Source organism: Rhinolophus hipposideros (assembly GCF_964194185.1).
Source record: "Rhinolophus hipposideros genome assembly, chromosome: 15".
Lineage (NCBI taxonomy): Eukaryota > Metazoa > Chordata > Mammalia > Chiroptera > Rhinolophidae > Rhinolophus > Rhinolophus hipposideros.
The window spans coordinates 66920380-66926171 of record NC_138061.1 but is presented as its reverse complement, the minus strand read 5'-3'; the positions used below and the strand labels follow the sequence as shown (position 1 = coordinate 66926171).

The 5792-nt window shown below is 49.3% G+C and overlaps 1 protein-coding gene across 4 annotated transcripts in view; it reads right to left on the bottom strand.

Annotated features, from left to right (window-relative positions):
• ZNF239 (zinc finger protein 239) overlaps positions 1-3018 on the bottom strand; it is a 17984-nt gene extending 14966 nt beyond the window's left edge. For 2 of the 4 annotated variants that reach the window (XM_081074047.1, XM_081074050.1), the window contains exon 1: positions 2093-3018. The gene's annotated coding sequence lies outside the window, so the exon portion shown is untranslated. The remainder of the gene's footprint in view (positions 1-2092) is intronic. The other 2 variants (XM_081074048.1, XM_081074049.1) reach the window with 1 other exon arrangement.
• Positions 3019-5792: the final 2774 nt, after the last annotated feature.

Genomic DNA, 5792 nt, shown 5'->3' with positions numbered 1-5792 from the left:
ATATGATTCCAAAGGATAGGGGCCATGCTCAACTAATCTTTAAATCCTCAGTAACTGCACAACTGACTTCGAATCTAACTGCTAAGTATTTATAAATTCACATTTAGTTTACAAGAATAATCAAATGCTACAAGTAAAAGAGAACCCTGAGGTTATCAAACTCAACACTCTCACTTTTTGTTGAGAAAACGAGGGTTCATAATGATGAAATGATTTACCCCAGTCATAGAGGAATGGAGGAGTTAAATTAGGACTTGTGCCTTTCAGTAGACTCAAGAAAAATGTCTGGTACATAGAAAACACTCAGCAAGTATTGGTCGGATGAAGTCCCTTCTTTAAATTTAAAAAGTTATTAACATATACCAGAATCTCAAAATTTATCATACTAGCAATCCCCAACTTAATCAGCAGTGAATAAATAATCTTCATTACTAAACAGGTAGAAGGAAAACAGAGAGAGCACAGGGTCTTATATTATTCTCCATTGAGGTCCTCAATTACTTTTCAAGACAGAGATGGCATGCTTCTTAGTTCCTTGAGGCAGTTTACTATCCTCAATATAAACTAATTTTTATAGGAGTTTTCAGTCTCTTCCTATATGTGTGAGGACTTTATTCGTCAAACAAAAAGATGGTATTGGTGATGGTGTTAAGAACCAATTATTTCTTCCTTAAAATCCAGCCTGTTATTTCCTTTAGTTTCTGGTGTGGCAACCTGTTTAGTTATGGAGAAGGAATAGCCTGGAGTTAGAAAACATGGGGTTTACTTCTGGCTCTGCTGCTCTGTGCAACAAAGGACATGGTGCTTCCTTTCAGCTCCCTCAGAATTAGAGCTCTCGTCTGTAAAGTGATGGCACCAAGGCAGAGAGACGGGGCTGGCTAACCTCTTAATTTCAAACATTCTATGATTCTAAGTGCCAATCTCTCTCTCTCTCTCTCTCTCTCTCTCTCTCTCTCTCTCTCTCTCTTTTTTCTGCTCCAAGTTCAGTCGCCATTCTCAATCTTTAGTTGCAGGGCCCACCATCTCATGTGGGAATTGAACCCGCAACCTTGTTGTTAAGAGCTTGGGCTCCAACCAACTGAGCCATCCGGCTGCCCTCTAAGTGCCAATGTTGAGGTAACTTTCTAGAAATGGTTTTATGGAGACAAATGAGAAATCAGATTTATTGTACCAATTAAACATGTAGATATGTTGGTAAAAGGAACAAAGCAACCAGAGCATACAAGATGAACAAACATCTACCTTAGAGATGTGCACATTAAACATGTAGAGAAATATCTGACAATAAGTGCAGCAAATCTACGGATGTACAAAGATCATGGAATAAAAAAGGAGTAAAGAAAGTTCTCTTTTTTGTAGTAGGTCTGGAAGGTAGTGGTGCCTAGGAACCTTAATTCTTAAAAAGCAGCACAGACAATTTGTGATGCACAGACTGGTTGAAGATCATTTTTGAGTGATTTAGTAAGTTCTGTGCTGCTATTTAACACATTTTCTCATGTTTTTAATGCTTTCCTGTTTAGTAAACGATTATCATTAATGCGCACACTTGTTTTTCATACATGTAATCTGCTCATGAAGAAAAGCACTTTACAGTTTATAATGCTGTTTGTTTCCCTGTGGCCACTTAGCACCGGACTGAGCACGTAGTAGCTGAGTGACTTTCAGTGTGAGTGAGATGTCTGGCAGGAAAGGCAGGCTTTGAGGGAGGGGAGGCAAGCACGCTGGGTGGAGTCTTTCAACCACACCGCGCAGCCCAGCGCTCTGGGGCGCGGACCGAGTTCCTAGACGGAGGCTGGTTCGGTGAGAACCGGTGTGGAATGCAAAGCCGGCAGAGAGCTCTGCAGACCCTGGCAACACCATTTGATAGCGACACGCTCTCAGCATATTCATGTTCCTGCACCCACATTTATAAAGCACTGTACGCCTCGGGCTGCAGTGTGACAATGAAGAGAAAAAGAACACACAGAACAAAGACAGGACCTTACATAGAGAAGCACTCAGTTAACGCTCGTGTCCTTCCTCTGTCCCAAGAAAGAAAGGTGACGGCCATTCTCAGGAGGCCGGCATTGCGGAAGACGAAGCCCCAACTCACCTGGAACTCGGTGATTTCCTGCTCTCAGGCACACAGTCCTGGAAAGAAGAGTTAGGGAGAGAGGACAAGCCACGGAAGCAGTGCACCTCCGGCCAGTCCAGTTGGCCCCGCAAGACGGCGGAAGGTCGCTCAGCTCGCGTCAAGTCCGTCAGCTCTTCCAGCCAAGCCTCCGCACGCCGTCCCCCGCGGCGCCGTTCCCGGCGCCCTCACCCCGCGCCGGCCTCGTCTGTGTCGGCGGGGCTCGGCGTCAACCGGGCCAAGCGCCCGCGGCCGGCCCCCACGCGGGTCCATGGCGCCGCGCTCAGGCTTCCCGCCGTCCGCCGTGCAGCCCGCTCGGCACGGCAGGGGCTCTCAGGGCGGCCGTGTCGCCTCGCGAGACGGGGGTGCACGCGCGCGCCGCCTTCCCCGCCCTGACTGCTTCCCGCAGGCGAGGGGCTCAGATGCAGCCTTGCAGTGAGGGCTGTGCTGTGGGGACGGCAACCTCGGCCCCTCACAGGAGCCGCCTCAAAACCGCCTCGGCACAGGGCCGGTCACCGGTGCGGAAAAGGCCAACTACGAAGCCCCTAGGCCGGCCACGGCCGGAGCTCTGCCAGGCGAGCCGAGGGCCCCTCGGAGCCCGCCGACTCAGCGCCGGGGGCCGCCTAGTCTCAGGTGCCCGCAGCCGGGTCTTGGGGACGCAGCGGCGGCCGCTGCGTCCGGACACACGTGCGGCCCTGGACCGCATCTCACCGGGTCGCGCGCCCTCCCGCCACCGCCCCGCCAGGCTTCCGGGTCTCGGCGATCAGGCGCCCGGCCCGCGGCGCTACCACATCCCCACTGCCAGACGCCTCTCTGCGGGCGGCGCCAGCAGCCGGGCGCCTCTCACCTCCCCAGCGAATCCGACGCCTGGAAACGCAGGATTCCGGATGGTGACCCGCGCCCGCGCCGAGGGCCCAGAACTACAAGTCCCAGAAAGCCACGGATGGGTCACGCCCACTTCCGGGTCCGCTTCCGGTGGCGGTCGAGGGCCTGGAGCGCAGCTCGGCGCAGGGCGGCCTCCCCGCCGTTGGGGGTGCTGCTTTTCACTGTTTGAGGTCAATGACTAGTTCATTTCGCGAGATCATCCCTGGGTTGTTCTGGTTATTACAAACGTGTAAGAATTATTTTAGGAGTACCCATTAAAGTCATTTTCATTTTGCTAAAGTGCTACTAGGAGAAAAGGTAAACGTCAGCCGCAATTGCGTGTTTACCTTTAAAAATAGTATTCTGAACCGAATACATGCCACTGGGCATCTTCATCTCGTCTCTGAAGTTCATTTATTTAGCAAACATTTGAGGGCCTACTGTGTTCCAGGAACTGTTAAAAGACGCTTAATCAAAAATCACTTTGGATGTTAAATTCTAGTGGGGGAAACAAGCAATAAATGTGTGTTACAAGCTGTTATGTGTTATGGAAAAAGTAGAGCTGAGTCAGGAGGTTGAGGGATGCTTGCATGGGGGTGTGTGGGTTGGGATGTGCTTTTCAATTTTAAACAGGAAATATAGGAACAAAGACTAGGAGGAGATGAGGGAATCAGCCATGTCAGAACTCTTTCCAGAACTTTTCAGTTATAGGAGGGAGGACTTGGGAGAAATGGGGCTATTCCATCTTGGCTGAAACCAGAAGTCCCTGTTTTAATTTTTCACCTATTCATATTCTTTTCCTTATGAATTTGTTTTATTAGCGGAAGAATGCAATTCCAGGCCCATTGATGCTAGGCTAGGCAATGTCACTTGCTTTGGTTAATAGAACGTTGGTAGATGCAATGCAAACAGATAGTTTAAAAATACTTGTGGCCTTGTTCTGTTGCACTTCTGCTATTGCCATGAGAAGAACATGTCCTCGGCAGTCCACTCACTCAGAAAAATAAGAGACATGTGGAGCAGACCCAACTGTGGCCTGAGACCAAGCTTAATTATGCCCAGCCTAGATCATCCAGACCCCAGCTGGCTTGTGGATTCATGAGCATGAAACAAATGATTTTTGTTTGTAAGTCACCACATTTTGGGATATTTCGTTACACAACAAAAAAGAGCTGACTGGTACATTGTTGCACCCTATGTAACAAACTTACGTTGACACATTTAGTCACACATCATACTGTCCCTATATGCATGCATCCTCCACACATACACACTTTCTTATACCTCATATTCGTCTTCTTGCTCATGTACTATCTCCACAGTACTCTCTGGATTCAGGTTCTGTTTCTCACACTTATGTCTCACTCACGTAGACCCTCACACAATTGTTTCACACACACACACATCCTATAGTGACAGATACCTGTCTTAACTATAATCAGTTATAAACAGATGTGGATTCCTTTATATTGGTGTGTTTATTTTATGCTGTACCTACTCCATAAGGGGATCACACTGGAGTTGTGCAAACTGGAGTGGTACAAACCTAGATTCTGTAAGGAAGCCTCATCATTATTAAGCCCAGGAAGTCTGCAAGGAGAGGGGCAGTACACAGAATTAGAAACAATTGCTATGAAAATTGCGCTGAGGGTCCTGGGATCATGGTAAAGAAAGCAAGCAGCTGGCTTGAATAATATGGGGCCAGGGGCCAAGTGGGAGGTTTGGTAGAGGAAACAAACAGAAGAGGCCATGATTTCAGCAGTCCTTGGCTATGGCAGGCAGGTGAATGTCAGAGGAACATGGAGCTGCTCTGTGCTGCCTGAAGACTCTCATGTATGACCTCAGAACTCAGCCCAGAGACACTGGCTGGGCAAGAGGTCAGGGTGAGAGGTGGGGCACTTGGCTGCTCACAGTGCACTAATTACCCTTGCTGTTGGGTAGGCCCTCTTGGGTTCTGTCTGAGGGAGCTCACAATATGGCAAGGATCCTTTAACTAAAACAGTAGGACTGAGCTTCATAGGAGAGGTTTATATCTGCTTTCTAAGCACTGGTTTGCTGTGTGGATCTAACAGTGTTTTCTCTTTTCCTATCCAGCACTCATTCATCATCACTCCTGTGGGGACAGAGCCCCAGAAAGCAGTTTCCAGGCTCTTGGTTTCACGTGGAAAGGTACTGGCTCAGGTAGTAAATGGACATCAACTGTGATTGATGGCTATCAGCTGTGGCTAGTTGGCTGTCATCTGTAACCAGTGAGCCATTGGCCACTAATATAACTGCTGTGGCTACGCTAGCAGGAAATGGGGGCTAGTAAGAAGATGGTGGCTGAGCCTGCAGGCGGCCCAATGAGGGTTGCGAACAGTGTGGCTCCTTCTTCCTATGTCTCCAACCCAGTCATCAGTGAGACTATAGTGGTATGACTCCCCTATCTATGGCTCTGTGGGTGTTCCTTTTTGGCCTCACCCTGTCCTGCGTTCTTATGTGGGGAGCGGGACTACAGACCCCAGAAAAGACCCCGCCGGTCACCCTGCATGACACTCCTCAGCTGATTCCAACCATGAGCACAGAAAAGGGCAGTAGTGGTGTGGCCTTCTGAGGCTGTGGAGATCTGGCCAAGCCCTCTCTGTTTGGGAAGCTCTCCATGTTGCCAGTGCTGGTGCTCTGAGATGAAGCTTGGGAGGCCTTCACTTAGGGTCTACATCTTCTGCCTGTTGAGGTCTTGGGGCCTGGAGGAACACTGGTCAGGGAGCACCTAGGTCTTCAGGCCTCAGCTGGGGAGACCTTGGGAGACAGATAAAGGGACTTCCACTTAATGATTTCC